Genomic DNA, 12,223 nt, shown 5'->3' with positions numbered 1-12,223 from the left:
AGTCCCCCTGTAGATATAGCCCACCCGGTATATAGCCCCCTGTAGATATAGCCCACCCCTGTATATAGAGCTCTACAGATAGCCCAACCATGTATGTAGCCCCCCTGTAGATATAGCCCACCCCTGTATATAGTGTTTCACAGATAGCCCGCCCCTGTATATAGCCCCCCTTGTACATATAGTTCACCCCTGTATATAGTGCTCCACTAGATAGTCCACCCCTGTATATAGTGCTCCACAGATAGCCCACCCCTGTATATACTATATACAGGGGTGGGCTATCTGTGGAGCACTATATACAGGGGTCGACTATATGTACAAGGGGGCTATATACAGGGGTGGGCTTTCTGTGGAGCCCTATAGGGGGAGCTATTTGTGGGATACTATATACAGGGGTGGGCTATATCTACAGGGGGACTATATACAGGGGTGGGCTATATCTACAGGGGGACTATATACAGGGGTGGGCTATCTACAGGGGGACCATATCTATAGGGGGACCATATCTACAGGGCTGGGATATACACAGGGCTGGGATATACACAGGTGGGCTATATCTACAGGGGTGGGCTATACACAGGGGGGCTATATCTACAGAGGGGGGCTATATGCAGGGGTGGGCTATACACAGGGGGGCTATATCTACAGAGGGGGGCTATATACAGGGGTGGGCTATACACAGAGGGGCTATATCTACAGAGGGGGGCTATATCTACAGGGGTGGGCTATACACAGGGGGGCTATATACAGGGGTGGGCTATATACAGGGGGAATATATCTACAGTGCTGGGCTATATCTACAGGGCTGGGCTATATACAAGGCGACTATATCTACAGGGGGGGCTATATACAGGGGTGGGCTATCTATGGAGTACCATATACAGGGGTGGGCTATATCTACAGGGGGCTATATACTATATAGCCCACCCCTGTATATGGTGCTCTATAGACAGCCCACTCCAGTATATAGCCCCCCTGTAGATATAGTCCCCCTGTATATAGCCCCCTTGAAGATATAGTCCCCCTGTATATAGCCCAGCAGATATAGTCCCCCTGTATATAGCCCAGCCCTGTAGATATAGTCCCCCTGTATATAGCCCAGCCCTGTAGATATAGTCCCCCTGTATATAGCCCCCCTGTAGATATAGTCCCCCTGTATATAGCCCCCCTGTAGATATAGTCCCCCTTAATATAGCCCAGCAGATATAGTCCCCCTGTATATAGCCCAGCAGATAAAGTCCCCCTGTATATATCCCAGCCCTGTAGATATAGTCCCCCTGTATATAGCCCATCCCTGTAGGTATAGTCCCCCTGTATATAGCCCAGCCTTGTAGATATAGTCCCCCTGTATATAGCCCAGCCCTGTAGATATAGTCCCCCTGTAGATAGATACCCCCCCGTAGATAAAGTCCCCCGTGTAGACAAAGTCCCCCCGTGTAGACAAAGTCCCGTCCCCCCCCCGCAGATACAGCCACACACTTCTATTACAATTAAAAATTTTATAAAAATACAAATTTCAAACTCACCTTATTCCCGCTCCCATGCCGTCCGGCAGCCATGGAGACCTGCTCCCTTCTGCGCAGGTCTCCAGGGGGTTGAATGCGGCGTCTATGAAAGGCGCTGATTGGCTGGGCAGGATGACTTTCCCTGTCAGTCAGTCAGCGCCTTTCATCGACGGAAGAGTCACTGGTACAAAAGGTACCAGTCGCTTCATTCGCGGAAACGTGCCCGGTCATTCATTGCTTCCAATTGTACCTGTGTCCTTGCCAGGGGCGTAACTAGGAAAGACTGGGCCCCATAGCAAACTTTTGACTGGGGCCCCCCCCCTCTGCTGGGTATCACACAACCCCCCCCCCCTTGTAGATAGTGCCTCCCTATAGATTCCACCACACAGCGCCCCCCTATAGATAGCACCATACACAGCCCCCTGTAGATAATGCCATACAGCCCCCTCTGTAGATTACGCCATACAGACCCCCCCCCAAAAAAACGGCCTATAGTTTGTCCTACAAAAGACATGCATCCCCTATCCACAGGATAGGGGATACATGTGTGATCGCTGGCAGCGATAAGGAGAACGGGGGACCGAAAGTCCCCCGAAGTTCTCCATGACTAACCTCGGACTTCCGGCGTCTGCGCAGTTCAATAAAAATGAAAGGAGCGCTGGTCACGCATGCGCACAAGCACGACCGGTGCGCAAGTCATTTCCATGGAGCTGCAGACAGACTACGGAAGTCCGAGGTTTGCCATGGAGAACTTAGGGGGGACATTCGGTCCCCCGTTCTCCTCATCGCTGGGCGTCCCAGCGATCCCACATGTATCCCCTATCCTGTGGTTAGGGGATGCATGTCTTTTGTAGGAACAACCCCTTCAGTGGTGTCGCGCTGTAGCAGCCATAGCGGCTGCTAGCGGAGCCTGCGGCCATGGGAGGGGCCGTGCCGGCGGGTGGCACGGGCCCCCTCATGCTGCAGGCCCCGTAGAAGTCGCTACGGCTGCTATAGCGGTAGTTACGCCACTGCGCATAGGTTTGTATGGCGTAAAACTACAGCTCCCAGCATGGCCGAAACAATGATAAGGATATGCTGGGAGATGCGGTTTCACAAAAAAAAATCATACCACCCATCATCTCGCTGCAGATCATACAGTGACTACAATACTGATTAGAGGCAGAATAAACATTTACATTAAGTGACTCACCGGAGACGTCTCAGATTCTAGTTCTTTTCTTCTCCCTCCGGTTCAGACATCTATGATGGATTTCTCCCGGCCATGACCCATTTCTGCAGTTTTCCGTTTAGATGTCTTCAGCTTCTCAATTTTAAAACATTTCTGCACCTGTAAACAAAGTTAAAATTCTCAACACCTCTAAATATAACTGTCACACACACACACACACACACACACACACACACCGTGCCCCCTGTAGATAGTGCCCACATATGGACTCCAGAGCTGCAAGGCAATAGTGCTAACCACTGGGCCACCGTGCTGCCCTACATATAGCTTCCCCTATAGTTAGTGCTCCACATATAGCCCACCTCTGTAGATATTGTCCCACATATAGCCCACCCCTGTAGACTGTGCACTACATATAGCCACCCTGTTGCTAGTGCCCCACAGGTAACCCACCCCTGTATATAGTGTCCCACACATAGCCCACCCCTATAGAAAGTACCCTAAAAAATAGCTCCCCTATAGATAGTGCTCTACATATAGCCCACCCCTGTATAGTGTCTCACATATACTACCCCACATATAGACCCCCCTGTAGATAGTGGCCCACATCCCCACATACAGACCTCCCCTGTAGCTAGTGCCCCACATATAGACCCCCCCCTGTATATAGTGGCCCACATATAGACTCCCCTGTATATAGTGGCCCACACCCCCACATATAGACCCCCCTGTAGCTACTGCCCCACATATAGACCCCCCTGTAGCTACTGCCCCACATATAGACCCCCCTATATATAATAGCCCACATAAAGACGACCCCCCCCCTGTAGATAGACCCCCCCACTATAGATAATGCCATTCACATTTTTATGAGGAAAAAAATATATAAAGTTGACATACTCACATTCTCCGGTTCCCACGCTGTTCACTGGCGATGCAGACATGCTCTCTTCTGAGCATGTCTGCAGGAGCTGAATGAGCGTCCTTCAATGACGCTGATTGGCGGGGCAGAATGACTTGCCCCGCCAATCAGCACCTTCCAAGCATGGAAGCGGCGCGATGATGTCATCGCGCCGCTAGCCAATCAGTGTCATTGTAAGGCACTGGATGGTCAGGCACGGAACATGCCCGGCCATTCAGTGCTAATACATGTATTTGGCTGCCGCTAGCATCGGGGCCCCCTCCGGTGCTAGCGACACCTACAGGCATGATAGTGCCTGTGTAAGGCTCGGTGGCGCGGGCCCCACAGTAGCGGTGCTACCCCTGTAGCAGCCATAACGGCTGCTAGCGGCGCCACCGGGCATTTGGGAGGGCGTGTCGGCTGGCGGCACGGGCCCCCTCAAGCCCCGGGCCCCGTAGCAGCCGCTACTGCTGCTACCGCGGTAGTTACGCCACTGGTCCTTGCGACACAGGTACAATTATAGTGCAGGAGGAGGTGGCGCTGGCGCCCCCCTCTGAACTGCGCCCGGGGCACATGCCCCACCTGCCCCCCCTAGCTACGCCCCTGAATTACGACCCCGGCGGCATTCCTCTCCCCCGATCTGGCATAAAATAAAAAAGAAGTATCCTCACTGCTCCGCTTCTCTCCACCGCTTCCCCTCAGGCTCTCACTGCAGAACGCGGCTCATACAAGGTCCTGACGCTGAGCAGTATCAGTACCTTGTATAAGCTATAGAGTGAGATCTACGCCAGCTTAGAGCAGGCGAATACCTCTTGTATCATTTACATCATTTTTATGACCCCGCCCCTTTTATTAAGACATGTCCCCTTTTTCAAAAGTATCAAGGTTGAAGTAAAATGGCTAAAAGTCGCAATTTTCAACGCAAGTTGACTTTTGGTCCTTTTGTGACATTTTTAACCCAATGAACCAACATGGAAAAGTTAATCAATTCCATCCACTTTCTCTCTCTTTACTCGTCACCTTCCCTATCCTTTCTTTTAAACTGGGCTACCTAATAAAAAAAAGGACTCCCAAATCAATAATGACAATGTTAAACCCCATTTTGGTCAAAGTTTTCTTTTCATGTCTGGTGCAATGGCGCCTTTACAGAAAACTTAGCCACAAGAAGCTAGAAAGGTCAAGTCACTCTCCAGCCGAAACTTAAAGGGTAACTAAATGTTCAACAAACTTCTGACATGTCATAGAGACATGTAAGAAGTTTTGATGGGTAGGGGTCCGAGCACTGAGACCCCCACCAATTGCTAAAACGAAGCTGCAGAAGTGCTCATGTGAGCACTCAGCCACTTCGTTTCTGTTCTGCTTTTTCTGGAAATCAATGTAGCAGTGTACGGACTCAATAGAAAGTTTATGAGCCGGTACTCTGCTAAATCGTCTTTCCGGAAAAAGCCGAAAAGAAACGAAGCGACACAGCGCTCACACGAGCACTTGTTTTAGCGATCGGTGGGGGTCTCAGTGCTCGGACCCCCACCAATCAAAACTTCTGACATGTGACATGTTGAACGTTTTGTTACCCTTTAAAGGGAATGTGTTGCCAGCAAAACATGTTTTTTTTTTTTAGTTAAACAATTAGTGTGTGGGTGATTAAACATTGTTCTAATTTTTTTTTTTTTTTCACGAGTCAGAAAATATTATAAATTGGATTCAATTGGATTCTAATTTATAATATTTTCCATTGCTGGTCACTAGATGGAGCCATTCCCAAAATTGCAGCATTGCATGTGGTAAAGCAACCACATTGCTTTATGCTGCAAAATTGGGTAAAAATCCCTCCCTCTAGTGAGCTCTCAGAATCCCCCCCTCCTTTATCCTGGCTAGTGCCAGGAGAAACGAGGGGTTTGAACGGTCTAACCTCCTACACTGTGTGTCGCAATTTTTTGAGCTAACACACAGTGTAGTAGGTTTACATACAGTAGTAAACACACACTGAAACACAAACATACATAGAAATCCCTTACCTGCTCCAGTCGCTGCCGCTCCCTCCGGTCCATCCGCTCCGTCTGCTGCCGCTGCTCCATGTGCACAAGTCCGGAAGCCGCGACCGGAAGAAGTAATATTACTGTCCGGCCGCGACTTCCGGTCCACAGGAAAATGGCGCCGGACAGCGCGCATTTCAAATTGAACTGTGTGGGAGCGGCGCATGCGCCGTTCCCACACAGCGGCGTACATGATAGTGGATGGAACGGGCCCCGTTCGCAGTCCCTATAGGACTGGAGCTGCCGTATTCCATGTCTGTATGTGTCGTTAATCGACACATACAGAAATGGAAAAAAAAATGGCAGCCCCCATAGGGAAGAAAAAGTGTAAAAATAAAAAAAAGTAACACACAAACACACAAATTAATCCAAACGTTTTTAATAAAGCACTAACATCTTTAACATATAAAAAAAAAAATTGTGGTGACACTGTTCCTTTAAAGAGGCTCTGTCACCAGATTCTCAAATCCCTATCTCCTATTGCATGTGATCGGCGCTGCAATGTAGATAACAATAACGTTTTTGGTTTTTTTAAAACGTTAATTTTTGGCCTAGTTATGAGCTATTTTATATATATGCAAATGAGCTTTGAAATGGACAACTGGGCGTATTTTTTTTCGTATGTCCAACTGGGCGTGTATTGTGTTTTTAACTGGGCGTGTTTACTTGTTTTACTAACTGGGCGTTGTGAATAGAAGTGTATGATGCTGACGAATCAGTGACCAATAAGCATCATGCACTCCTCTCCATTCATTTACACAGCAGCATCACGTTCTTACTAGAACGATGTGCAGCCACATACACAAGTGTCCTGATAATGAATACACATGACCTCCAGCCTGGACGGGATGTGTACTCAGAATCCTGACACTTCGGAATCTTTTCTGTGAGATTCCAGCAAGCCACGCGTAATCTCGCGAGATTACAAGGTAAACGTCCAGTCTAAATGAATGGAGAGGAGTGTACGACGCGGATTGGTCACTGATTGGTCAGCGTCATACACTCCTCTGTACAACGCCCCACTTGGTCTAAAGTAAAAACACGCCCACTTGAGCATTAAGAAACTAATCAGCATAAAGCTAAAAATCGCTCATAAAGTGGTAAAAATAGATCGTTTTTCGAAATAAAAAACACTGCTGTCACCTACATTACAGCGCCGAACTCCTTATGCAGGAGATGGGGCACTTATAATGTGGTGACAGAGTCTCTTTAAGTTTAGAGATTCATCCATCAGACTAGTTAAGTCTATCTTAGTAGAGATCCAATGGGGGGAAAATATCGACAGGCTTATATAAGTTTTCTGGTGTAAAAAAGTAGCAAATTTTGGCGCAAGAAAAAGTAGCGGGATTTAGCTGAATTACAGATTGATCATAATTTACGACAGGAACTGGGGTAAGATATGGCACAAATCTATGCCTGCTCATAGTAGGCATAGATTTGCATTTCTGTCACATGAACAGCCAAATATGCGCTAAATTTATTGGTAAGTTTGGTGCATTTTCCGCTGACATAACGTTGTAATAAGACTGGAGTTTGAAACTGCATTTTTTAAAATATATTCCACCCAATATTTCTGAACGTGAGTAGTTGGTTGGCCCTGTAGATACTGTAAGCCAGCGGTCCAAGGTTATACTCCTCTAGCATTAGATAAAAGTCAGCTGAACCAGTCTATTTTAGTGGGAGAAAAAAATTTAACATGAAATTTAACATGCCCGATCCTTGTTGCCCTGGATGATAATCCGCTAAACAACACCACCTGAAATCCGGCTCCACCCACAACGAGATACTCATCTAGTCTAGTTTAAAATTTATAAAAAAAAATAAAAAATTTGGAAGTATAAGACTCTAGAGTCTAGAGGGTAAAAATTTTAGTCTGCTCTTTTTCTTTGAATGCTGGGTGACAACTATTATGGCTGCCATTCCAATCTTCACAGGAGTATCACACCGTTTTCCCAGACTCTGGCTAACTGGTAGCTGGGTGACAACACCGAAGGGAGCTGATATGGCAGCCATACTAATGAAAAAATTAGAAATTATAGTACTGTATCAACACAGGTAAAGATTCACATGAAGCCGGCTCTGCATAGTCTAATATGTAGCGGGTTTTGTGCTGTTTGTTCTTTGTACTTTTAAATGTTTTCTGAAATTTACCAGATTCTATAATAAACACGTTACGTAATTGTTTCCTTTCTGTGGTTATTATTAATAGCAAACGAGGCGTCCACAATATTTGCCACAATGTCATAGAGAAGATCAGACTTATCCTCCTTATCTGACCTGCAATAAAATCTTTCTGATCCAATCAGGATTACTGCTACCATTGTAAAGGTCCATTTACATGAGCAGATAAAGGCCTTTTAAGGGACCTATTACGCGGCCCGACGAGGGCCTGTAAACGAGCGCTGATCAAGGAGCTGTCTCGTAGATTGGCGCTCATTTGCTCCTTTCACAAGCGGCTATGTATGGGGACGAGCACTCGTTACTCTGATTACTCGTCCCGATACATTTCTACCCTGTTGGCAGCGCATCTCCGTTTACTGAGAGATGTGCTGCCGACAACGATAATATTTTCTGCTGCATAAACGATATAATCAGCCGATGAACGAACGCTTGCTCTTTTATCGGGTGATCGTTGCCCCGTTTACACAGGGCAATGATCAGGATAATCCGATAATTGGCCAGTGTAAAAGGGCCCTTACACAGGACAATGATTGGATGAACGCTCTTTTGTCGGCTAATTGGTTTGTTTATGCGGCGTCAAAAATGGCTTCTTGTCGGCATCATATCTCCCCATGTCAACAGGATGTACTGCTGGCAAGATGTATGGGAACAAGGATTTTATTAATAATCATTTGTCCCCATACATCCCGATCATTGCTCCGTTAAATGGAGTAAACGATCTGTATTGCCGATCAGTGCTCATTTATTAGGTGAATATCTGCCTGTGTAAAAAGCCCCTTAATCGATCAGATTACAACGCTAACGAGTGATCATGCGAAATAACCGCTTAAAGTGAATAGGTGTAGCAACTGAACGACTAGCGATAAAAAGCTCTTACATCATACATTCTTCGTCTATGTGAACAATAAAAAATAATCGCTGGTCGTTCCGACTTTGTGGTATGTAAACATGAATCGTTAGATTGAAAGCCAACATGTAACATTGTTAAATGGGCGACCAAGCGATTCATTATTAAGGCCATACTGTTGTGTGTAAAGACTTGTCTAATCGCTATTCGATCGCTTACAGCAATCGTATGGAGGATCGCTACTACAAATATCTTCACGTTTAAATGGACCTTAAAATGTGGACAGTGATTATTTCTGAGAATCGTATAAGAGGGAACATTCATGGTATGCGTTTGGAGTATATGCCGGGAGCACTTACCGACGCATACACTGACGTCAGGGGCGCACTAAGGGCGGATTTACACGAACGTGTAATACATTCGTGCAACGTGCGTGCTTTTCACGCGCCTCACACGGACCTATGTTAGTCTATGAGGCCGTGCAGACAGTCCGTGATTTTCTGTTTACAAACATAGAGTGTCATAATGATGGCGGCTGCGCGAGAAGCACGCAGCCACGCACCATATGCAGCTGACACACGGAGCTGTTAAGTGCCTTTTGCGCGCCCAAAACGCCACGTTTTTTGCGCGCGCAAAACGCACACGCTCGTGTAAATCCGGCCTAAGGGGCAGTTTACTAGTGCCTGGAAACCCCCCTCTAAGAACCAGATTTCTTCCAATTTCAGCACCACACTTGTCCATTGGTTATATTTATTATTGCAACTATTGTAAAAAAAAAAAAAACATGAAGGGGGCAGCCAAGCTCGGCCATCTCTCAATTGATGCTGATGCAACAGGCGGCCGCTGGCAGTTGATTTGCATCGGGAAACTAAGGTTGGTCATATCTGTTTTCCTGATAGGTGGGGGTCCAGGAGATAAGACCACCCCATCAGGCATTCAAGGTATATCCTGTACTTGCTGTGTCTCCAGTACTTGATGTCAGTGAAGGGAAACCCCACTTATTTCCCACTCCCTCTGACAGGTTGTGATAAGCAGGAATGAATGATTTGATAGTGTAGGGTCCGACGTAGCAGCGGCCAATTTTGCCGGGTATTACTCGAAAAATTGTCCGGCCATAGGTCACTGTACCCGAGCAGAGTTTTGGTCGCTGCTTCGTCAGACCCTACCGTTCAATCAAAACCCAGAAGTGGAGTAGTCCAGGGCTTTTCAGGGTTTAAAGGGAATGTGTCGCGAATTAAACCTTTTTTTTTTACGTGTCGTTACTTATTGCTATTATATTTTTAACGTTTTTTGCTGTATTTTTTTTTTCTTCCATATGGTGGAAAGTATTAAAAATTAAATAATAATTTGACATGTTTTCCTATGTTGGCCACCAGGGGGAGAACTTCCCAGAATTACAGCAAGGTGAATAAGGCAAAGCAACCTGACTCACAGCTGCCGTAAATGTGGGAGGGAATCTCACCCCCGCCCCCTCCCACAAGCCAGGAAAAGGTGTCTTCAAGTTGCTAAGCAGTGTCCGGCAGCCATTTTGGGTGTGATTCTGCAGCTGGCAGAAGTTATAGGACACACCAAAAGGCTAAGGGTATGTTCACACGCTTACTAAACAAAGGGAAAACCGCTCCTGATTTTCAGCCATTTTTTAATCAAACTCACGTTTTTTATGGCCGGAGTTGTTTTTTTATAAAGTCAATTAAAAACGGCTCCAAAAACGTCCCAAGAAGTTTTGTGGGTGTCTTTTTACGTGCCGGTTTTGGAAAACAACAACGTAGAAAACGCCCTGTCGGAACAGAACGCCGTATTTGCCATTGAAACCAATGGGCAGATTCTAGTAGGTGTTCTGCTTCCGATTTTTCAGCTGAAAACACAGCGTGTGAACATACCCTTAGAATGATGAAAGTGAAGTGAATGACTTTTCAGTTAACCGGTTCACACGCCATGTATTTGACACGTTTTTTTTTTTGCACATTTTACGTGCCAAAAAGCACATTAAAAAAAATGCTTGATTACACTTGATTTTGCGTGTTTGGGGGATTTTTGAGTGTGTGTTTTGGGGGGGGGTGCGCTCACCGCTGATTCTTCAAAACCGCTGATAAGCGGCTATGAAGTATCAGAGGCGCCCTTGCACACTCCGCTCTGCGCCACACACACACACGGGAAAAGACTTACAGGGGTCGTCCAGGAAAACATGGCGCTGCACCTGCCCTCGGGTCGTGTGTGGTATTACAGCTCTGTCCTATTCACTTCAACGGAGGTGAACTGCAATACCAGACACAACCTGAGGACAGGTGCGGCGCTGTGTCTCCAATCCGGACACCCCTTCTGTCCTGAGATGACCCGACGGAGGAGGTGGGTGTCAGAGCCACCCAGCGCCATCACTGCAGACAGAACCACACAACTACGGCATGAGGGCAGAGCTTGTCCTGAGTGCACTGTCTCTTGTTATGGACAGATTTATAGTCACATGAACCCCATCTGATGAACTGGTAACCTAGGTCCAATCACATGACAGAGGGGGATCACCAAAAACCCTGTGCACCCTCAGCCCATCTATCCAGCCCTTTCCTGGTTATATCTGCTTCTGGGAAAGCTGGGTGACCACCATTACCCCCTCCTACTGGAGTGTTTGGGGATGTGACTAATGAACCTCTCACACTCCAGTAGGAGGGGTAATGGTGGTCACCCAGCTTTCCCAGACCCCTGAACGGTAAATCTCTCTAGTTGTGCTGAGACTGTTTGGGGATGTGACTAATGAACTTCTCAGTCTAAGCACAACTAGAGATATACCGTTCAGGGGTCTGGGAAAGCTGGGTGACCACCATTACCCCTCCTACTGGAGTGTAAGAGGTTCATTAGTCACATCCCCAAACACACTCCAGTAGGAGGGGTAATGGTGGTCATCCAGCTTTCCCAGACCCCTGAACGGTAAATCTCTCTAGTTGTGCTGAGACTGAGAGGTTCATTAGTCACATCCCCAAACAGTCTCAGCACAACTAGAGAGATTTCAGGGCTTTCCCAGTACAGTTGCATCATGTGTCCTTCATACAAAGGGGGGGCGTTAGGGGGGGGCTGTTAGGAGGGGGGCCCGTCGGGGGTCACGAGAGCGGGGGTCTGTGAGATAGAGAGTGGGACAGACAGACACACACACCTTACCTGCAGTGCAGCTGGTCTTCAGTATGGCGCCTGCTATCTCCCTGCAAACAGCTGCTCTGCTGTGTGATTCAGACCTGCGTCTGCGCAGTACAGAGCCAGAGAGCAGAATCAATGGAGCGGCTCCCGTTCATTGACTCCTATGCACTGTAGCTGCCGTATTCCATCTCTGTATGTGTCGTTAATCGACACATACAGAGATGGAAAAAAAAATGGCAGCCCCCATAGAGAAGTAAAAGAAAGAAAAAATTAAAAAGTACAACACAAAAACACAAATAAATAAAATGTATTTTAATGACATACTAAAAGCAATATAATATTAAAAAAATAAATTCCGTGACACCTGTCCTTTAAGGCTTTGTTCACATTTGCATTGTGGCATCTATTTATAACTGAAGCCACACAAGGCTGTGATGCATCCGGCGAAGCACATTAGAA

Source organism: Rhinoderma darwinii, chromosome 1, assembly GCF_050947455.1.
Source record: "Rhinoderma darwinii isolate aRhiDar2 chromosome 1, aRhiDar2.hap1, whole genome shotgun sequence".
Taxonomy (NCBI): Eukaryota; Metazoa; Chordata; class Amphibia; order Anura; family Rhinodermatidae; genus Rhinoderma; species Rhinoderma darwinii.
Note: the sequence above shows the minus strand (reverse complement) of the source record.